The sequence below is a fragment of the Centroberyx gerrardi genome, chromosome 10 (assembly GCF_048128805.1).
Source record: "Centroberyx gerrardi isolate f3 chromosome 10, fCenGer3.hap1.cur.20231027, whole genome shotgun sequence".
In the NCBI taxonomy this organism is placed as follows: domain Eukaryota; kingdom Metazoa; phylum Chordata; class Actinopteri; order Beryciformes; family Berycidae; genus Centroberyx; species Centroberyx gerrardi.
The window spans coordinates 23,943,623-23,961,481 of record NC_136006.1 but is presented as its reverse complement, the minus strand read 5'-3'; the positions used below and the strand labels follow the sequence as shown (position 1 = coordinate 23,961,481).

Here is a 17,859-nt window from a genome sequence, read left to right as displayed (position 1 = left end):
CAGCGCAAATGTAGGGGAGAGAAAAGACTGCGGCCTTGCTCCCGGTGAGCACAACGGCTGAGGGCGTCAATGATAATAGAGGGCAGAGAAATAGGCCCATTTGGTGGCCGGTTTTCAAAGGGCCCTGCAGTAGGCACAGGCTAAGCCGTGTATAAAAGGCCTCCCTGCCGCCGCCTCAATTGCTTACGGCCATACCACTCTGAACACGCCCGATCTCGTCCGATCTCGGAAGCTAAGCAGGGTCGGGCCTGGTTAGTACTTGGATGGGAGACCGCCTGGGAATACCAGGTGCTGTAAGCTTTTTCATCTTTCTAGGCAGCAGAGGGCGCTGCTCCCTCTCCGGGGGAGACAGGGGGCCTCCAACAACAGTGCTGGCCAGCGGCAGTGCAGTCACTTTTGCAGAGGAAGTACAAGGACGACATCACGTCCCGTGTGCCAGCAACAGCTGGCTTTCCCTCGGGGAGGCTGCAAACTTATCACAGCATGCATTTGTGTCCCTGCCGTCGCTGAACAGCGCAAATGTAGGGGAGAGAAAAGACTGCGGCCTTGCTCCCGGTGAGCACAACGGCTGAGGGCGTCAATGATAATAGAGGGCAGAGAAATAGGCCCATTTGGTGGCCGGTTTTCAAAGGGCCCTGCAGTAGGCACAGGCTAAGCCGTGTATAAAAGGCCTCCCTGCCGCCGCCTCAATTGCTTACGGCCATACCACTCTGAACACGCCCGATCTCGTCCGATCTCGGAAGCTAAGCAGGGTCGGGCCTGGTTAGTACTTGGATGGGAGACCGCCTGGGAATACCAGGTGCTGTAAGCTTTTTCATCTTTCTAGGCAGCAGAGGGCGCTGCTCCCTCTCCGGGGGAGACAGGGGGCCTCCAACAACAGTGCTGGCCAGCGGCAGTGCAGTCACTTTTGCAGAGGAAGTACAAGGACGACATCACGTCCCGTGTGCCAGCAACAGCTGGCTTTCCCTCGGGGAGGCTGCAAACTTATCACAGCATGCATTTGTGTCCCTGCCGTCGCTGAACAGCGCAAATGTAGGGGAGAGAAAAGACTGCGGCCTTGCTCCCGGTGAGCACAACGGCTGAGGGCGTCAATGATAATAGAGGGCAGAGAAATAGGCCCATTTGGTGGCCGGTTTTCAAAAGGCCCTGCAGTAGGCACAGGCTAAGCCGTGTATAAAAGGCCTCCCTGCCGCCGCCTCAATTGCTTACGGCCATACCACTCTGAACACGCCCGATCTCGTCCGATCTCGGAAGCTAAGCAGGGTCGGGCCTGGTTAGTACTTGGATGGGAGACCGCCTGGGAATACCAGGTGCTGTAAGCTTTTTCATCTTTCTAGGCAGCAGAGGGCGCTGCTCCCTCTCCGGGGGAGACAGGGGGCCTCCAACAACAGTGCTGGCCAGCGGCAGTGCAGTCACTTTTGCAGAGGAAGTACAAGGACGACATCACGTCCCGTGTGCCAGCAACAGCTGGCTTTCCCTCGGGGAGGCTGCAAACTTATCACAGCATGCATTTGTGTCCCTGCCGTCGCTGAACAGCGCAAATGTAGGGGAGAGAAAAGACTGCGGCCTTGCTCCCGGTGAGCACAACGGCTGAGGGCGTCAATGATAATAGAGGGCAGAGAAATAGGCCCATTTGGTGGCCGGTTTTCAAAGGGCCCTGCAGTAGGCACAGGCTAAGCCGTGTATAAAAGGCCTCCCTGCCGCCGCCTCAATTGCTTACGGCCATACCACTCTGAACACGCCCGATCTCGTCCGATCTCGGAAGCTGAGCAGGGTCGGGCCTGGTTAGTACTTGGATGGGAGACCGCCTGGGAATACCAGGTGCTGTAAGCTTTTTCATCTTTCTAGGCAGCAGAGGGCGCTGCTCCCTCTCCGGGGGAGACAGGGGGCCTCCAACAACAGTGCTGGCCAGCGGCAGTGCAGTCACTTTTGCAGAGGAAGTACAAGGACGACATCACGTCCCGTGTGCCAGCAACAGCTGGCTTTCCCTCGGGGAGGCTGCAAACTTATCACAGCATGCATTTGTGTCCCTGCCGTCGCTGAACAGCGCAAATGTAGGGGAGAGAAAAGACTGCGGCCTTGCTCCCGGTGAGCACAACGGCTGAGGGCGTCAATGATAATAGAGGGCAGAGAAATAGGCCCATTTGGTGGCCGGTTTTCAAAAGGCCCTGCAGTAGGCACAGGCTAAGCCGTGTATAAAAGGCCTCCCTGCCGCCGCCTCAATTGCTTACGGCCATACCACTCTGAACACGCCCGATCTCGTCCGATCTCGGAAGCTAAGCAGGGTCGGGCCTGGTTAGTACTTGGATGGGAGACCGCCTGGGAATACCAGGTGCTGTAAGCTTTTTCATCTTTCTAGGCAGCAGAGGGCGCTGCTCCCTCTCCGGGGGAGACAGGGGGCCTCCAACAACAGTGCTGGCCAGCGGCAGTGCAGTCACTTTTGCAGAGGAAGTACAAGGACGACATCACGTCCCGTGTGCCAGCAACAGCTGGCTTTCCCTCGGGGAGGCTGCAAACTTATCACAGCATGCATTTGTGTCCCTGCCGTCGCTGAACAGCGCAAATGTAGGGGAGAGAAAAGACTGCGGCCTTGCTCCCGGTGAGCACAACGGCTGAGGGCGTCAATGATAATAGAGGGCAGAGAAATAGGCCCATTTGGTGGCCGGTTTTCAAAGGGCCCTGCAGTAGGCACAGGCTAAGCCGTGTATAAAAGGCCTCCCTGCCGCCGCCTCAATTGCTTACGGCCATACCACTCTGAACACGCCCGATCTCGTCCGATCTCGGAAGCTAAGCAGGGTCGGGCCTGGTTAGTACTTGGATGGGAGACCGCCTGGGAATACCAGGTGCTGTAAGCTTTTTCATCTTTCTAGGCAGCAGAGGGCGCTGCTCCCTCTCCGGGGGAGACAGGGGGCCTCCAACAACAGTGCTGGCCAGCGGCAGTGCAGTCACTTTTGCAGAGGAAGTACAAGGACGACATCACGTCCCGTGTGCCAGCAACAGCTGGCTTTCCCTCGGGGAGGCTGCAAACTTATCACAGCATGCATTTGTGTCCCTGCCGTCGCTGAACAGCGCAAATGTAGGGGAGAGAAAAGACTGCGGCCTTGCTCCCGGTGAGCACAACGGCTGAGGGCGTCAATGATAATAGAGGGCAGAGAAATAGGCCCATTTGGTGGCCGGTTTTCAAAGGGCCCTGCAGTAGGCACAGGCTAAGCCGTGTATAAAAGGCCTCCCTGCCGCCGCCTCAATTGCTTACGGCCATACCACTCTGAACACGCCCGATCTCGTCCGATCTCGGAAGCTAAGCAGGGTCGGGCCTGGTTAGTACTTGGATGGGAGACCGCCTGGGAATACCAGGTGCTGTAAGCTTTTTCATCTTTCTAGGCAGCAGAGGGCGCTGCTCCCTCTCCGGGGGAGACAGGGGGCCTCCAACAACAGTGCTGGCCAGCGGCAGTGCAGTCACTTTTGCAGAGGAAGTACAAGGACGACATCACGTCCCGTGTGCCAGCAACAGCTGGCTTTCCCTCGGGGAGGCTGCAAACTTATCACAGCATGCATTTGTGTCCCTGCCGTCGCTGAACAGCGCAAATGTAGGGGAGAGAAAAGACTGCGGCCTTGCTCCCGGTGAGCACAACGGCTGAGGGCGTCAATGATAATAGAGGGCAGAGAAATAGGCCCATTTGGTGGCCGGTTTTCAAAGGGCCCTGCAGTAGGCACAGGCTAAGCCGTGTATAAAAGGCCTCCCTGCCGCCGCCTCAATTGCTTACGGCCATACCACTCTGAACACGCCCGATCTCGTCCGATCTCGGAAGCTAAGCAGGGTCGGGCCTGGTTAGTACTTGGATGGGAGACCGCCTGGGAATACCAGGTGCTGTAAGCTTTTTCATCTTTCTAGGCAGCAGAGGGCGCTGCTCCCTCTCCGGGGGAGACAGGGGGCCTCCAACAACAGTGCTGGCCAGCGGCAGTGCAGTCACTTTTGCAGAGGAAGTACAAGGACGACATCACGTCCCGTGTGCCAGCAACAGCTGGCTTTCCCTCGGGGAGGCTGCAAACTTATCACAGCATGCATTTGTGTCCCTGCCGTCGCTGAACAGCGCAAATGTAGGGGAGAGAAAAGACTGCGGCCTTGCTCCCGGTGAGCACAACGGCTGAGGGCGTCAATGATAATAGAGGGCAGAGAAATAGGCCCATTTGGTGGCCGGTTTTCAAAGGGCCCTGCAGTAGGCACAGGCTAAGCCGTGTATAAAAGGCCTCCCTGCCGCCGCCTCAATTGCTTACGGCCATACCACTCTGAACACGCCCGATCTCGTCCGATCTCGGAAGCTAAGCAGGGTCGGGCCTGGTTAGTACTTGGATGGGAGACCGCCTGGGAATACCAGGTGCTGTAAGCTTTTTCATCTTTCTAGGCAGCAGAGGGCGCTGCTCCCTCTCCGGGGGAGACAGGGGGCCTCCAACAACAGTGCTGGCCAGCGGCAGTGCAGTCACTTTTGCAGAGGAAGTACAAGGACGACATCACGTCCCGTGTGCCAGCAACAGCTGGCTTTCCCTCGGGGAGGCTGCAAACTTATCACAGCATGCATTTGTGTCCCTGCCGTCGCTGAACAGCGCAAATGTAGGGGAGAGAAAAGACTGCGGCCTTGCTCCCGGTGAGCACAACGGCTGAGGGCGTCAATGATAATAGAGGGCAGAGAAATAGGCCCATTTGGTGGCCGGTTTTCAAAGGGCCCTGCAGTAGGCACAGGCTAAGCCGTGTATAAAAGGCCTCCCTGCCGCCGCCTCAATTGCTTACGGCCATACCACTCTGAACACGCCCGATCTCGTCCGATCTCGGAAGCTGAGCAGGGTCGGGCCTGGTTAGTACTTGGATGGGAGACCGCCTGGGAATACCAGGTGCTGTAAGCTTTTTCATCTTTCTAGGCAGCAGAGGGCGCTGCTCCCTCTCCGGGGGAGACAGGGGGCCTCCAACAACAGTGCTGGCCAGCGGCAGTGCAGTCACTTTTGCAGAGGAAGTACAAGGACGACATCACGTCCCGTGTGCCAGCAACAGCTGGCTTTCCCTCGGGGAGGCTGCAAACTTATCACAGCATGCATTTGTGTCCCTGCCGTCGCTGAACAGCGCAAATGTAGGGGAGAGAAAAGACTGCGGCCTTGCTCCCGGTGAGCACAACGGCTGAGGGCGTCAATGATAATAGAGGGCAGAGAAATAGGCCCATTTGGTGGCCGGTTTTCAAAAGGCCCTGCAGTAGGCACAGGCTAAGCCGTGTATAAAAGGCCTCCCTGCCGCCGCCTCAATTGCTTACGGCCATACCACTCTGAACACGCCCGATCTCGTCCGATCTCGGAAGCTAAGCAGGGTCGGGCCTGGTTAGTACTTGGATGGGAGACCGCCTGGGAATACCAGGTGCTGTAAGCTTTTTCATCTTTCTAGGCAGCAGAGGGCGCTGCTCCCTCTCCGGGGGAGACAGGGGGCCTCCAACAACAGTGCTGGCCAGCGGCAGTGCAGTCACTTTTGCAGAGGAAGTACAAGGACGACATCACGTCCCGTGTGCCAGCAACAGCTGGCTTTCCCTCGGGGAGGCTGCAAACTTATCACAGCATGCATTTGTGTCCCTGCCGTCGCTGAACAGCGCAAATGTAGGGGAGAGAAAAGACTGCGGCCTTGCTCCCGGTGAGCACAACGGCTGAGGGCGTCAATGATAATAGAGGGCAGAGAAATAGGCCCATTTGGTGGCCGGTTTTCAAAGGGCCCTGCAGTAGGCACAGGCTAAGCCGTGTATAAAAGGCCTCCCTGCCGCCGCCTCAATTGCTTACGGCCATACCACTCTGAACACGCCCGATCTCGTCCGATCTCGGAAGCTAAGCAGGGTCGGGCCTGGTTAGTACTTGGATGGGAGACCGCCTGGGAATACCAGGTGCTGTAAGCTTTTTCATCTTTCTAGGCAGCAGAGGGCGCTGCTCCCTCTCCGGGGGAGACAGGGGGCCTCCAACAACAGTGCTGGCCAGCGGCAGTGCAGTCACTTTTGCAGAGGAAGTACAAGGACGACATCACGTCCCGTGTGCCAGCAACAGCTGGCTTTCCCTCGGGGAGGCTGCAAACTTATCACAGCATGCATTTGTGTCCCTGCCGTCGCTGAACAGCGCAAATGTAGGGGAGAGAAAAGACTGCGGCCTTGCTCCCGGTGAGCACAACGGCTGAGGGCGTCAATGATAATAGAGGGCAGAGAAATAGGCCCATTTGGTGGCCGGTTTTCAAAGGGCCCTGCAGTAGGCACAGGCTAAGCCGTGTATAAAAGGCCTCCCTGCCGCCGCCTCAATTGCTTACGGCCATACCACTCTGAACACGCCCGATCTCGTCCGATCTCGGAAGCTAAGCAGGGTCGGGCCTGGTTAGTACTTGGATGGGAGACCGCCTGGGAATACCAGGTGCTGTAAGCTTTTTCATCTTTCTAGGCAGCAGAGGGCGCTGCTCCCTCTCCGGGGGAGACAGGGGGCCTCCAACAACAGTGCTGGCCAGCGGCAGTGCAGTCACTTTTGCAGAGGAAGTACAAGGACGACATCACGTCCCGTGTGCCAGCAACAGCTGGCTTTCCCTCGGGGAGGCTGCAAACTTATCACAGCATGCATTTGTGTCCCTGCCGTCGCTGAACAGCGCAAATGTAGGGGAGAGAAAAGACTGCGGCCTTGCTCCCGGTGAGCACAACGGCTGAGGGCGTCAATGATAATAGAGGGCAGAGAAATAGGCCCATTTGGTGGCCGGTTTTCAAAAGGCCCTGCAGTAGGCACAGGCTAAGCCGTGTATAAAAGGCCTCCCTGCCGCCGCCTCAATTGCTTACGGCCATACCACTCTGAACACGCCCGATCTCGTCCGATCTCGGAAGCTAAGCAGGGTCGGGCCTGGTTAGTACTTGGATGGGAGACCGCCTGGGAATACCAGGTGCTGTAAGCTTTTTCATCTTTCTAGGCAGCAGAGGGCGCTGCTCCCTCTCCGGGGGAGACAGGGGGCCTCCAACAACAGTGCTGGCCAGCGGCAGTGCAGTCACTTTTGCAGAGGAAGTACAAGGACGACATCACGTCCCGTGTGCCAGCAACAGCTGGCTTTCCCTCGGGGAGGCTGCAAACTTATCACAGCATGCATTTGTGTCCCTGCCGTCGCTGAACAGCGCAAATGTAGGGGAGAGAAAAGACTGCGGCCTTGCTCCCGGTGAGCACAACGGCTGAGGGCGTCAATGATAATAGAGGGCAGAGAAATAGGCCCATTTGGTGGCCGGTTTTCAAAGGTTCCCTGCAGTAGGCACAGGCTAAGCCGTGTATAAAAGGCCTCCCTGCCGCCGCCTCAATTGCTTACGGCCATACCACTCTGAACACGCCCGATCTCGTCCGATCTCGGAAGTTAAGCAGGGTCGGGCCTGGTTAGTACTTGGATGGGAGACCGCCTGGGAATACCAGGTGCTGTAAGCTTTTTCATCTTTCTAGGCAGCAGAGGGCGCTGCTCCCTCTCCGGGGGAGACAGGGGGCCTCCAACAACAGTGCTGGCCAGCGGCAGTGCAGTCACTTTTGCAGAGGAAGTACAAGGACGACATCACGTCCCGTGTGCCAGCAACAGCTGGCTTTCCCTCGGGGAGGCTGCAAACTTATCACAGCATGCATTTGTGTCCCTGCCGTCGCTGAACAGCGCAAATGTAGGGGAGAGAAAAGACTGCGGCCTTGCTCCCGGTGAGCACAACGGCTGAGGGCGTCAATGATAATAGAGGGCAGAGAAATAGGCCCATTTGGTGGCCGGTTTTCAAAGGTTCCCTGCAGTAGGCACAGGCTAAGCCGTGTATAAAAGGCCTCCCTGCCGCCGCCTCAATTGCTTACGGCCATACCACTCTGAACACGCCCGATCTCGTCCGATCTCGGAAGCTAAGCAGGGTCGGGCCTGGTTAGTACTTGGATGGGAGACCGCCTGGGAATACCAGGTGCTGTAAGCTTTTTCATCTTTCTAGGCAGCAGAGGGCGCTGCTCCCTCTCCGGGGGAGACAGGGGGCCTCCAACAACAGTGCTGGCCAGCGGCAGTGCAGTCACTTTTGCAGAGGAAGTACAAGGACGACATCACGTCCCGTGTGCCAGCAACAGCTGGCTTTCCCTCGGGGAGGCTGCAAACTTATCACAGCATGCATTTGTGTCCCTGCCGTCGCTGAACAGCGCAAATGTAGGGGAGAGAAAAGACTGCGGCCTTGCTCCCGGTGAGCACAACGGCTGAGGGCGTCAATGATAATAGAGGGCAGAGAAATAGGCCCATTTGGTGGCCGGTTTTCAAAGGTTCCCTGCAGTAGGCACAGGCTAAGCCGTGTATAAAAGGCCTCCCTGCCGCCGCCTCAATTGCTTACGGCCATACCACTCTGAACACGCCCGATCTCGTCCGATCTCGGAAGCTAAGCAGGGTCGGGCCTGGTTAGTACTTGGATGGGAGACCGCCTGGGAATACCAGGTGCTGTAAGCTTTTTCATCTTTCTAGGCAGCAGAGGGCGCTGCTCCCTCTCCGGGGGAGACAGGGGGCCTCCAACAACAGTGCTGGCCAGCGGCAGTGCAGTCACTTTTGCAGAGGAAGTACAAGGACGACATCACGTCCCGTGTGCCAGCAACAGCTGGCTTTCCCTCGGGGAGGCTGCAAACTTATCACAGCATGCATTTGTGTCCCTGCCGTCGCTGAACAGCGCAAATGTAGGGGAGAGAAAAGACTGCGGCCTTGCTCCCGGTGAGCACAACGGCTGAGGGCGTCAATGATAATAGAGGGCAGAGAAATAGGCCCATTTGGTGGCCGGTTTTCAAAGGTTCCCTGCAGTAGGCACAGGCTAAGCCGTGTATAAAAGGCCTCCCTGCCGCCGCCTCAATTGCTTACGGCCATACCACTCTGAACACGCCCGATCTCGTCCGATCTCGGAAGCTAAGCAGGGTCGGGCCTGGTTAGTACTTGGATGGGAGACCGCCTGGGAATACCAGGTGCTGTAAGCTTTTTCATCTTTCTAGGCAGCAGAGGGCGCTGCTCCCTCTCCGGGGGAGACAGGGGGCCTCCAACAACAGTGCTGGCCAGCGGCAGTGCAGTCACTTTTGCAGAGGAAGTACAAGGACGACATCACGTCCCGTGTGCCAGCAACAGCTGGCTTTCCCTCGGGGAGGCTGCAAACTTATCACAGCATGCATTTGTGTCCCTGCCGTCGCTGAACAGCGCAAATGTAGGGGAGAGAAAAGACTGCGGCCTTGCTCCCGGTGAGCACAACGGCTGAGGGCGTCAATGATAATAGAGGGCAGAGAAATAGGCCCATTTGGTGGCCGGTTTTCAAAGGTTCCCTGCAGTAGGCACAGGCTAAGCCGTGTATAAAAGGCCTCCCTGCCGCCGCCTCAATTGCTTACGGCCATACCACTCTGAACACGCCCGATCTCGTCCGATCTCGGAAGCTAAGCAGGGTCGGGCCTGGTTAGTACTTGGATGGGAGACCGCCTGGGAATACCAGGTGCTGTAAGCTTTTTCATCTTTCTAGGCAGCAGAGGGCGCTGCTCCCTCTCCGGGGGAGACAGGGGGCCTCCAACAACAGTGCTGGCCAGCGGCAGTGCAGTCACTTTTGCAGAGGAAGTACAAGGACGACATCACGTCCCGTGTGCCAGCAACAGCTGGCTTTCCCTCGGGGAGGCTGCAAACTTATCACAGCATGCATTTGTGTCCCTGCCGTCGCTGAAAACAGCGCAAATGTAGGGGAGAGAAAAGACTGCGGCCTTGCTCCCGGTGAGCACAACGGCTGAGGGCGTCAATGATAATAGAGGGCAGAGAAATAGGCCCATTTGGTGGCCGGTTTTCAAAGGGCCCTGCAGTAGGCACAGGCTAAGCCGTGTATAAAAGGCCTCCCTGCCGCCGCCTCAATTGCTTACGGCCATACCACTCTGAACACGCCCGATCTCGTCCGATCTCGGAAGCTGAGCAGGGTCGGGCCTGGTTAGTACTTGGATGGGAGACCGCCTGGGAATACCAGGTGCTGTAAGCTTTTTCATCTTTCTAGGCAGCAGAGGGCGCTGCTCCCTCTCCGGGGGAGACAGGGGGCCTCCAACAACAGTGCTGGCCAGCGGCAGTGCAGTCACTTTTGCAGAGGAAGTACAAGGACGACATCACGTCCCGTGTGCCAGCAACAGCTGGCTTTCCCTCGGGGAGGCTGCAAACTTATCACAGCATGCATTTGTGTCCCTGCCGTCGCTGAACAGCGCAAATGTAGGGGAGAGAAAAGACTGCGGCCTTGCTCCCGGTGAGCACAACGGCTGAGGGCGTCAATGATAATAGAGGGCAGAGAAATAGGCCCATTTGGTGGCCGGTTTTCAAAAGGCCCTGCAGTAGGCACAGGCTAAGCCGTGTATAAAAGGCCTCCCTGCCGCCGCCTCAATTGCTTACGGCCATACCACTCTGAACACGCCCGATCTCGTCCGATCTCGGAAGCTAAGCAGGGTCGGGCCTGGTTAGTACTTGGATGGGAGACCGCCTGGGAATACCAGGTGCTGTAAGCTTTTTCATCTTTCTAGGCAGCAGAGGGCGCTGCTCCCTCTCCGGGGGAGACAGGGGGCCTCCAACAACAGTGCTGGCCAGCGGCAGTGCAGTCACTTTTGCAGAGGAAGTACAAGGACGACATCACGTCCCGTGTGCCAGCAACAGCTGGCTTTCCCTCGGGGAGGCTGCAAACTTATCACAGCATGCATTTGTGTCCCTGCCGTCGCTGAACAGCGCAAATGTAGGGGAGAGAAAAGACTGCGGCCTTGCTCCCGGTGAGCACAACGGCTGAGGGCGTCAATGATAATAGAGGGCAGAGAAATAGGCCCATTTGGTGGCCGGTTTTCAAAGGTTCCCTGCAGTAGGCACAGGCTAAGCCGTGTATAAAAGGCCTCCCTGCCGCCGCCTCAATTGCTTACGGCCATACCACTCTGAACACGCCCGATCTCGTCCGATCTCGGAAGCTAAGCAGGGTCGGGCCTGGTTAGTACTTGGATGGGAGACCGCCTGGGAATACCAGGTGCTGTAAGCTTTTTCATCTTTCTAGGCAGCAGAGGGCGCTGCTCCCTCTCCGGGGGAGACAGGGGGCCTCCAACAACAGTGCTGGCCAGCGGCAGTGCAGTCACTTTTGCAGAGGAAGTACAAGGACGACATCACGTCCCGTGTGCCAGCAACAGCTGGCTTTCCCTCGGGGAGGCTGCAAACTTATCACAGCATGCATTTGTGTCCCTGCCGTCGCTGAACAGCGCAAATGTAGGGGAGAGAAAAGACTGCGGCCTTGCTCCCGGTGAGCACAACGGCTGAGGGCGTCAATGATAATAGAGGGCAGAGAAATAGGCCCATTTGGTGGCCGGTTTTCAAAGGTTCCCTGCAGTAGGCACAGGCTAAGCCGTGTATAAAAGGCCTCCCTGCCGCCGCCTCAATTGCTTACGGCCATACCACTCTGAACACGCCCGATCTCGTCCGATCTCGGAAGCTAAGCAGGGTCGGGCCTGGTTAGTACTTGGATGGGAGACCGCCTGGGAATACCAGGTGCTGTAAGCTTTTTCATCTTTCTAGGCAGCAGAGGGCGCTGCTCCCTCTCCGGGGGAGACAGGGGGCCTCCAACAACAGTGCTGGCCAGCGGCAGTGCAGTCACTTTTGCAGAGGAAGTACAAGGACGACATCACGTCCCGTGTGCCAGCAACAGCTGGCTTTCCCTCGGGGAGGCTGCAAACTTATCACAGCATGCATTTGTGTCCCTGCCGTCGCTGAACAGCGCAAATGTAGGGGAGAGAAAAGACTGCGGCCTTGCTCCCGGTGAGCACAACGGCTGAGGGCGTCAATGATAATAGAGGGCAGAGAAATAGGCCCATTTGGTGGCCGGTTTTCAAAGGTTCCCTGCAGTAGGCACAGGCTAAGCCGTGTATAAAAGGCCTCCCTGCCGCCGCCTCAATTGCTTACGGCCATACCACTCTGAACACGCCCGATCTCGTCCGATCTCGGAAGCTAAGCAGGGTCGGGCCTGGTTAGTACTTGGATGGGAGACCGCCTGGGAATACCAGGTGCTGTAAGCTTTTTCATCTTTCTAGGCAGCAGAGGGCGCTGCTCCCTCTCCGGGGGAGACAGGGGGCCTCCAACAACAGTGCTGGCCAGCGGCAGTGCAGTCACTTTTGCAGAGGAAGTACAAGGACGACATCACGTCCCGTGTGCCAGCAACAGCTGGCTTTCCCTCGGGGAGGCTGCAAACTTATCACAGCATGCATTTGTGTCCCTGCCGTCGCTGAACAGCGCAAATGTAGGGGAGAGAAAAGACTGCGGCCTTGCTCCCGGTGAGCACAACGGCTGAGGGCGTCAATGATAATAGAGGGCAGAGAAATAGGCCCATTTGGTGGCCGGTTTTCAAAGGTTCCCTGCAGTAGGCACAGGCTAAGCCGTGTATAAAAGGCCTCCCTGCCGCCGCCTCAATTGCTTACGGCCATACCACTCTGAACACGCCCGATCTCGTCCGATCTCGAAAGCTAAGCAGGGTCGGGCCTGGTTAGTACTTGGATGGGAGACCGCCTGGGAATACCAGGTGCTGTAAGCTTTTTCATCTTTCTAGGCAGCAGAGGGCGCTGCTCCCTCTCCGGGGGAGACAGGGGGCCTCCAACAACAGTGCTGGCCAGCGGCAGTGCAGTCACTTTTGCAGAGGAAGTACAAGGACGACATCACGTCCCGTGTGCCAGCAACAGCTGGCTTTCCCTCGGGGAGGCTGCAAACTTATCACAGCATGCATTTGTGTCCCTGCCGTCGCTGAACAGCGCAAATGTAGGGGAGAGAAAAGACTGCGGCCTTGCTCCCGGTGAGCACAACGGCTGAGGGCGTCAATGATAATAGAGGGCAGAGAAATAGGCCCATTTGGTGGCCGGTTTTCAAAGGTTCCCTGCAGTAGGCACAGGCTAAGCCGTGTATAAAAGGCCTCCCTGCCGCCGCCTCAATTGCTTACGGCCATACCACTCTGAACACGCCCGATCTCGTCCGATCTCGGAAGCTAAGCAGGGTCGGGCCTGGTTAGTACTTGGATGGGAGACCGCCTGGGAATACCAGGTGCTGTAAGCTTTTTCATCTTTCTAGGCAGCAGAGGGCGCTGCTCCCTCTCCGGGGGAGACAGGGGGCCTCCAACAACAGTGCTGGCCAGCGGCAGTGCAGTCACTTTTGCAGAGGAAGTACAAGGACGACATCACGTCCCGTGTGCCAGCAACAGCTGGCTTTCCCTCGGGGAGGCTGCAAACTTATCACAGCATGCATTTGTGTCCCTGCCGTCGCTGAACAGCGCAAATGTAGGGGAGAGAAAAGACTGCGGCCTTGCTCCCGGTGAGCACAACGGCTGAGGGCGTCAATGATAATAGAGGGCAGAGAAATAGGCCCATTTGGTGGCCGGTTTTCAAAGGTTCCCTGCAGTAGGCACAGGCTAAGCCGTGTATAAAAGGCCTCCCTGCCGCCGCCTCAATTGCTTACGGCCATACCACTCTGAACACGCCCGATCTCGTCCGATCTCGGAAGCTAAGCAGGGTCGGGCCTGGTTAGTACTTGGATGGGAGACCGCCTGGGAATACCAGGTGCTGTAAGCTTTTTCATCTTTCTAGGCAGCAGAGGGCGCTGCTCCCTCTCCGGGGGAGACAGGGGGCCTCCAACAACAGTGCTGGCCAGCGGCAGTGCAGTCACTTTTGCAGAGGAAGTACAAGGACGACATCACGTCCCGTGTGCCAGCAACAGCTGGCTTTCCCTCGGGGAGGCTGCAAACTTATCACAGCATGCATTTGTGTCCCTGCCGTCGCTGAACAGCGCAAATGTAGGGGAGAGAAAAGACTGCGGCCTTGCTCCCGGTGAGCACAACGGCTGAGGGCGTCAATGATAATAGAGGGCAGAGAAATAGGCCCATTTGGTGGCCGGTTTTCAAAGGTTCCCTGCAGTAGGCACAGGCTAAGCCGTGTATAAAAGGCCTCCCTGCCGCCGCCTCAATTGCTTACGGCCATACCACTCTGAACACGCCCGATCTCGTCCGATCTCGGAAGCTAAGCAGGGTCGGGCCTGGTTAGTACTTGGATGGGAGACCGCCTGGGAATACCAGGTGCTGTAAGCTTTTTCATCTTTCTAGGCAGCAGAGGGCGCTGCTCCCTCTCCGGGGGAGACAGGGGGCCTCCAACAACAGTGCTGGCCAGCGGCAGTGCAGTCACTTTTGCAGAGGAAGTACAAGGACGACATCACGTCCCGTGTGCCAGCAACAGCTGGCTTTCCCTCGGGGAGGCTGCAAACTTATCACAGCATGCATTTGTGTCCCTGCCGTCGCTGAACAGCGCAAATGTAGGGGAGAGAAAAGACTGCGGCCTTGCTCCCGGTGAGCACAACGGCTGAGGGCGTCAATGATAATAGAGGGCAGAGAAATAGGCCCATTTGGTGGCCGGTTTTCAAAGGTTCCCTGCAGTAGGCACAGGCTAAGCCGTGTATAAAAGGCCTCCCTGCCGCCGCCTCAATTGCTTACGGCCATACCACTCTGAACACGCCCGATCTCGTCCGATCTCGGAAGCTAAGCAGGGTCGGGCCTGGTTAGTACTTGGATGGGAGACCGCCTGGGAATACCAGGTGCTGTAAGCTTTTTCATCTTTCTAGGCAGCAGAGGGCGCTGCTCCCTCTCCGGGGGAGACAGGGGGCCTCCAACAACAGTGCTGGCCAGCGGCAGTGCAGTCACTTTTGCAGAGGAAGTACAAGGACGACATCACGTCCCGTGTGCCAGCAACAGCTGGCTTTCCCTCGGGGAGGCTGCAAACTTATCACAGCATGCATTTGTGTCCCTGCCGTCGCTGAACAGCGCAAATGTAGGGGAGAGAAAAGACTGCGGCCTTGCTCCCGGTGAGCACAACGGCTGAGGGCGTCAATGATAATAGAGGGCAGAGAAATAGGCCCATTTGGTGGCCGGTTTTCAAAGGTTCCCTGCAGTAGGCACAGGCTAAGCCGTGTATAAAAGGCCTCCCTGCCGCCGCCTCAATTGCTTACGGCCATACCACTCTGAACACGCCCGATCTCGTCCGATCTCGGAAGCTAAGCAGGGTCGGGCCTGGTTAGTACTTGGATGGGAGACCGCCTGGGAATACCAGGTGCTGTAAGCTTTTTCATCTTTCTAGGCAGCAGAGGGCGCTGCTCCCTCTCCGGGGGAGACAGGGGGCCTCCAACAACAGTGCTGGCCAGCGGCAGTGCAGTCACTTTTGCAGAGGAAGTACAAGGACGACATCACGTCCCGTGTGCCAGCAACAGCTGGCTTTCCCTCGGGGAGGCTGCAAACTTATCACAGCATGCATTTGTGTCCCTGCCGTCGCTGAACAGCGCAAATGTAGGGGAGAGAAAAGACTGCGGCCTTGCTCCCGGTGAGCACAACGGCTGAGGGCGTCAATGATAATAGAGGGCAGAGAAATAGGCCCATTTGGTGGCCGGTTTTCAAAGGTTCCCTGCAGTAGGCACAGGCTAAGCCGTGTATAAAAGGCCTCCCTGCCGCCGCCTCAATTGCTTACGGCCATACCACTCTGAACACGCCCGATCTCGTCCGATCTCGGAAGCTAAGCAGGGTCGGGCCTGGTTAGTACTTGGATGGGAGACCGCCTGGGAATACCAGGTGCTGTAAGCTTTTTCATCTTTCTAGGCAGCAGAGGGCGCTGCTCCCTCTCCGGGGGAGACAGGGGGCCTCCAACAACAGTGCTGGCCAGCGGCAGTGCAGTCACTTTTGCAGAGGAAGTACAAGGACGACATCACGTCCCGTGTGCCAGCAACAGCTGGCTTTCCCTCGGGGAGGCTGCAAACTTATCACAGCATGCATTTGTGTCCCTGCCGTCGCTGAACAGCGCAAATGTAGGGGAGAGAAAAGACTGCGGCCTTGCTCCCGGTGAGCACAACGGCTGAGGGCGTCAATGATAATAGAGGGCAGAGAAATAGGCCCATTTGGTGGCCGGTTTTCAAAGGTTCCCTGCAGTAGGCACAGGCTAAGCCGTGTATAAAAGGCCTCCCTGCCGCCGCCTCAATTGCTTACGGCCATACCACTCTGAACACGCCCGATCTCGTCCGATCTCGGAAGCTAAGCAGGGTCGGGCCTGGTTAGTACTTGGATGGGAGACCGCCTGGGAATACCAGGTGCTGTAAGCTTTTTCATCTTTCTAGGCAGCAGAGGGCGCTGCTCCCTCTCCGGGGGAGACAGGGGGCCTCCAACAACAGTGCTGGCCAGCGGCAGTGCAGTCACTTTTGCAGAGGAAGTACAAGGACGACATCACGTCCCGTGTGCCAGCAACAGCTGGCTTTCCCTCGGGGAGGCTGCAAACTTATCACAGCATGCATTTGTGTCCCTGCCGTCGCTGAACAGCGCAAATGTAGGGGAGAGAAAAGACTGCGGCCTTGCTCCCGGTGAGCACAACGGCTGAGGGCGTCAATGATAATAGAGGGCAGAGAAATAGGCCCATTTGGTGGCCGGTTTTCAAAGGTTCCCTGCAGTAGGCACAGGCTAAGCCGTGTATAAAAGGCCTCCCTGCCGCCGCCTCAATTGCTTACGGCCATACCACTCTGAACACGCCCGATCTCGTCCGATCTCGGAAGCTAAGCAGGGTCGGGCCTGGTTAGTACTTGGATGGGAGACCGCCTGGGAATACCAGGTGCTGTAAGCTTTTTCATCTTTCTAGGCAGCAGAGGGCGCTGCTCCCTCTCCGGGGGAGACAGGGGGCCTCCAACAACAGTGCTGGCCAGCGGCAGTGCAGTCACTTTTGCAGAGGAAGTACAAGGACGACATCACGTCCCGTGTGCCAGCAACAGCTGGCTTTCCCTCGGGGAGGCTGCAAACTTATCACAGCATGCATTTGTGTCCCTGCCGTCGCTGAACAGCGCAAATGTAGGGGAGAGAAAAGACTGCGGCCTTGCTCCCGGTGAGCACAACGGCTGAGGGCGTCAATGATAATAGAGGGCAGAGAAATAGGCCCATTTGGTGGCCGGTTTTCAAAGGTTCCCTGCAGTAGGCACAGGCTAAGCCGTGTATAAAAGGCCTCCCTGCCGCCGCCTCAATTGCTTACGGCCATACCACTCTGAACACGCCCGATCTCGTCCGATCTCGGAAGCTAAGCAGGGTCGGGCCTGGTTAGTACTTGGATGGGAGACCGCCTGGGAATACCAGGTGCTGTAAGCTTTTTCATCTTTCTAGGCAGCAGAGGGCGCTGCTCCCTCTCCGGGGGAGACAGGGGGCCTCCAACAACAGTGCTGGCCAGCGGCAGTGCAGTCACTTTTGCAGAGGAAGTACAAGGACGACATCACGTCCCGTGTGCCAGCAACAGCTGGCTTTCCCTCGGGGAGGCTGCAAACTTATCACAGCATGCATTTGTGTCCCTGCCGTCGCTGAACAGCGCAAATGTAGGGGAGAGAAAAGACTGCGGCCTTGCTCCCGGTGAGCACAACGGCTGAGGGCGTCAATGATAATAGAGGGCAGAGAAATAGGCCCATTTGGTGGCCGGTTTTCAAAGGTTCCCTGCAGTAGGCACAGGCTAAGCCGTGTATAAAAGGCCTCCCTGCCGCCGCCTCAATTGCTTACGGCCATACCACTCTGAACACGCCCGATCTCGTCCGATCTCGGAAGCTAAGCAGGGTCGGGCCTGGTTAGTACTTGGATGGGAGACCGCCTGGGAATACCAGGTGCTGTAAGCTTTTTCATCTTTCTAGGCAGCAGAGGGCGCTGCTCCCTCTCCGGGGGAGACAGGGGGCCTCCAACAACAGTGCTGGCCAGCGGCAGTGCAGTCACTTTTGCAGAGGAAGTACAAGGACGACATCACGTCCCGTGTGCCAGCAACAGCTGGCTTTCCCTCGGGGAG

The 17,859-nt window shown here is 57.4% G+C and overlaps 35 non-coding genes across 35 annotated transcripts; all 35 read left to right on the top strand.

Annotated features, from left to right (window-relative positions):
• The first annotated feature begins 181 nt into the window (after positions 1 to 181).
• Positions 182 to 300, top strand: LOC144539947 (5S ribosomal RNA). Its single transcript, XR_013505173.1, has one exon. It is a non-coding gene; the product is annotated as a 5S ribosomal RNA (ribosomal RNA).
• A 392-nt stretch (positions 301 to 692) lies between these two features.
• Positions 693 to 811, top strand: LOC144539945 (5S ribosomal RNA). Its single transcript, XR_013505171.1, has one exon. It is a non-coding gene; the product is annotated as a 5S ribosomal RNA (ribosomal RNA).
• A 392-nt stretch (positions 812 to 1,203) lies between these two features.
• LOC144539944 (5S ribosomal RNA) lies at positions 1,204 to 1,322 on the top strand. The gene has a single exon (XR_013505170.1). It is a non-coding gene; the product is annotated as a 5S ribosomal RNA (ribosomal RNA).
• Positions 1,323 to 1,714: 392 nt separating this feature from the next.
• LOC144541142 (5S ribosomal RNA) lies at positions 1,715 to 1,833 on the top strand. The gene has a single exon (XR_013506357.1). It is a non-coding gene; the product is annotated as a 5S ribosomal RNA (ribosomal RNA).
• Positions 1,834 to 2,225: 392 nt separating this feature from the next.
• Positions 2,226 to 2,344, top strand: LOC144539943 (5S ribosomal RNA). The gene has a single exon (XR_013505169.1). It is a non-coding gene; the product is annotated as a 5S ribosomal RNA (ribosomal RNA).
• A 392-nt stretch (positions 2,345 to 2,736) lies between these two features.
• Positions 2,737 to 2,855, top strand: LOC144539942 (5S ribosomal RNA). Its single transcript, XR_013505168.1, has one exon. It is a non-coding gene; the product is annotated as a 5S ribosomal RNA (ribosomal RNA).
• A 392-nt stretch (positions 2,856 to 3,247) lies between these two features.
• Positions 3,248 to 3,366, top strand: LOC144539941 (5S ribosomal RNA). The gene has a single exon (XR_013505167.1). It is a non-coding gene; the product is annotated as a 5S ribosomal RNA (ribosomal RNA).
• A 392-nt stretch (positions 3,367 to 3,758) lies between these two features.
• Positions 3,759 to 3,877, top strand: LOC144541712 (5S ribosomal RNA). The gene has a single exon (XR_013506834.1). It is a non-coding gene; the product is annotated as a 5S ribosomal RNA (ribosomal RNA).
• Positions 3,878 to 4,269: 392 nt separating this feature from the next.
• On the top strand, positions 4,270 to 4,388 carry LOC144541711 (5S ribosomal RNA). The gene has a single exon (XR_013506833.1). It is a non-coding gene; the product is annotated as a 5S ribosomal RNA (ribosomal RNA).
• A 392-nt stretch (positions 4,389 to 4,780) lies between these two features.
• On the top strand, positions 4,781 to 4,899 carry LOC144541141 (5S ribosomal RNA). The gene has a single exon (XR_013506356.1). It is a non-coding gene; the product is annotated as a 5S ribosomal RNA (ribosomal RNA).
• A 392-nt stretch (positions 4,900 to 5,291) lies between these two features.
• LOC144541710 (5S ribosomal RNA) lies at positions 5,292 to 5,410 on the top strand. The gene has a single exon (XR_013506832.1). It is a non-coding gene; the product is annotated as a 5S ribosomal RNA (ribosomal RNA).
• A 392-nt stretch (positions 5,411 to 5,802) lies between these two features.
• On the top strand, positions 5,803 to 5,921 carry LOC144541709 (5S ribosomal RNA). Its single transcript, XR_013506831.1, has one exon. It is a non-coding gene; the product is annotated as a 5S ribosomal RNA (ribosomal RNA).
• Positions 5,922 to 6,313: 392 nt separating this feature from the next.
• Positions 6,314 to 6,432, top strand: LOC144541708 (5S ribosomal RNA). Its single transcript, XR_013506830.1, has one exon. It is a non-coding gene; the product is annotated as a 5S ribosomal RNA (ribosomal RNA).
• Positions 6,433 to 6,824: 392 nt separating this feature from the next.
• LOC144541706 (5S ribosomal RNA) lies at positions 6,825 to 6,943 on the top strand. The gene has a single exon (XR_013506828.1). It is a non-coding gene; the product is annotated as a 5S ribosomal RNA (ribosomal RNA).
• Positions 6,944 to 7,336: 393 nt separating this feature from the next.
• On the top strand, positions 7,337 to 7,455 carry LOC144541063 (5S ribosomal RNA). The gene has a single exon (XR_013506278.1). It is a non-coding gene; the product is annotated as a 5S ribosomal RNA (ribosomal RNA).
• A 393-nt stretch (positions 7,456 to 7,848) lies between these two features.
• On the top strand, positions 7,849 to 7,967 carry LOC144541705 (5S ribosomal RNA). Its single transcript, XR_013506827.1, has one exon. It is a non-coding gene; the product is annotated as a 5S ribosomal RNA (ribosomal RNA).
• Positions 7,968 to 8,360: 393 nt separating this feature from the next.
• Positions 8,361 to 8,479, top strand: LOC144541704 (5S ribosomal RNA). The gene has a single exon (XR_013506826.1). It is a non-coding gene; the product is annotated as a 5S ribosomal RNA (ribosomal RNA).
• Positions 8,480 to 8,872: 393 nt separating this feature from the next.
• Positions 8,873 to 8,991, top strand: LOC144541703 (5S ribosomal RNA). The gene has a single exon (XR_013506825.1). It is a non-coding gene; the product is annotated as a 5S ribosomal RNA (ribosomal RNA).
• A 393-nt stretch (positions 8,992 to 9,384) lies between these two features.
• LOC144541702 (5S ribosomal RNA) lies at positions 9,385 to 9,503 on the top strand. The gene has a single exon (XR_013506824.1). It is a non-coding gene; the product is annotated as a 5S ribosomal RNA (ribosomal RNA).
• Positions 9,504 to 9,897: 394 nt separating this feature from the next.
• Positions 9,898 to 10,016, top strand: LOC144541140 (5S ribosomal RNA). Its single transcript, XR_013506355.1, has one exon. It is a non-coding gene; the product is annotated as a 5S ribosomal RNA (ribosomal RNA).
• A 392-nt stretch (positions 10,017 to 10,408) lies between these two features.
• Positions 10,409 to 10,527, top strand: LOC144541701 (5S ribosomal RNA). The gene has a single exon (XR_013506823.1). It is a non-coding gene; the product is annotated as a 5S ribosomal RNA (ribosomal RNA).
• A 393-nt stretch (positions 10,528 to 10,920) lies between these two features.
• LOC144541700 (5S ribosomal RNA) lies at positions 10,921 to 11,039 on the top strand. The gene has a single exon (XR_013506822.1). It is a non-coding gene; the product is annotated as a 5S ribosomal RNA (ribosomal RNA).
• Positions 11,040 to 11,432: 393 nt separating this feature from the next.
• On the top strand, positions 11,433 to 11,551 carry LOC144541699 (5S ribosomal RNA). Its single transcript, XR_013506821.1, has one exon. It is a non-coding gene; the product is annotated as a 5S ribosomal RNA (ribosomal RNA).
• A 393-nt stretch (positions 11,552 to 11,944) lies between these two features.
• On the top strand, positions 11,945 to 12,063 carry LOC144541698 (5S ribosomal RNA). The gene has a single exon (XR_013506820.1). It is a non-coding gene; the product is annotated as a 5S ribosomal RNA (ribosomal RNA).
• Positions 12,064 to 12,456: 393 nt separating this feature from the next.
• On the top strand, positions 12,457 to 12,575 carry LOC144540987 (5S ribosomal RNA). The gene has a single exon (XR_013506202.1). It is a non-coding gene; the product is annotated as a 5S ribosomal RNA (ribosomal RNA).
• Positions 12,576 to 12,968: 393 nt separating this feature from the next.
• LOC144541697 (5S ribosomal RNA) lies at positions 12,969 to 13,087 on the top strand. The gene has a single exon (XR_013506819.1). It is a non-coding gene; the product is annotated as a 5S ribosomal RNA (ribosomal RNA).
• A 393-nt stretch (positions 13,088 to 13,480) lies between these two features.
• LOC144541695 (5S ribosomal RNA) lies at positions 13,481 to 13,599 on the top strand. The gene has a single exon (XR_013506817.1). It is a non-coding gene; the product is annotated as a 5S ribosomal RNA (ribosomal RNA).
• Positions 13,600 to 13,992: 393 nt separating this feature from the next.
• Positions 13,993 to 14,111, top strand: LOC144541694 (5S ribosomal RNA). The gene has a single exon (XR_013506816.1). It is a non-coding gene; the product is annotated as a 5S ribosomal RNA (ribosomal RNA).
• A 393-nt stretch (positions 14,112 to 14,504) lies between these two features.
• On the top strand, positions 14,505 to 14,623 carry LOC144541693 (5S ribosomal RNA). Its single transcript, XR_013506815.1, has one exon. It is a non-coding gene; the product is annotated as a 5S ribosomal RNA (ribosomal RNA).
• A 393-nt stretch (positions 14,624 to 15,016) lies between these two features.
• Positions 15,017 to 15,135, top strand: LOC144541692 (5S ribosomal RNA). The gene has a single exon (XR_013506814.1). It is a non-coding gene; the product is annotated as a 5S ribosomal RNA (ribosomal RNA).
• Positions 15,136 to 15,528: 393 nt separating this feature from the next.
• Positions 15,529 to 15,647, top strand: LOC144541691 (5S ribosomal RNA). The gene has a single exon (XR_013506813.1). It is a non-coding gene; the product is annotated as a 5S ribosomal RNA (ribosomal RNA).
• A 393-nt stretch (positions 15,648 to 16,040) lies between these two features.
• Positions 16,041 to 16,159, top strand: LOC144541690 (5S ribosomal RNA). Its single transcript, XR_013506812.1, has one exon. It is a non-coding gene; the product is annotated as a 5S ribosomal RNA (ribosomal RNA).
• Positions 16,160 to 16,552: 393 nt separating this feature from the next.
• On the top strand, positions 16,553 to 16,671 carry LOC144541689 (5S ribosomal RNA). The gene has a single exon (XR_013506811.1). It is a non-coding gene; the product is annotated as a 5S ribosomal RNA (ribosomal RNA).
• A 393-nt stretch (positions 16,672 to 17,064) lies between these two features.
• LOC144541688 (5S ribosomal RNA) lies at positions 17,065 to 17,183 on the top strand. Its single transcript, XR_013506810.1, has one exon. It is a non-coding gene; the product is annotated as a 5S ribosomal RNA (ribosomal RNA).
• A 393-nt stretch (positions 17,184 to 17,576) lies between these two features.
• Positions 17,577 to 17,695, top strand: LOC144541687 (5S ribosomal RNA). The gene has a single exon (XR_013506809.1). It is a non-coding gene; the product is annotated as a 5S ribosomal RNA (ribosomal RNA).
• Positions 17,696 to 17,859: the final 164 nt, after the last annotated feature.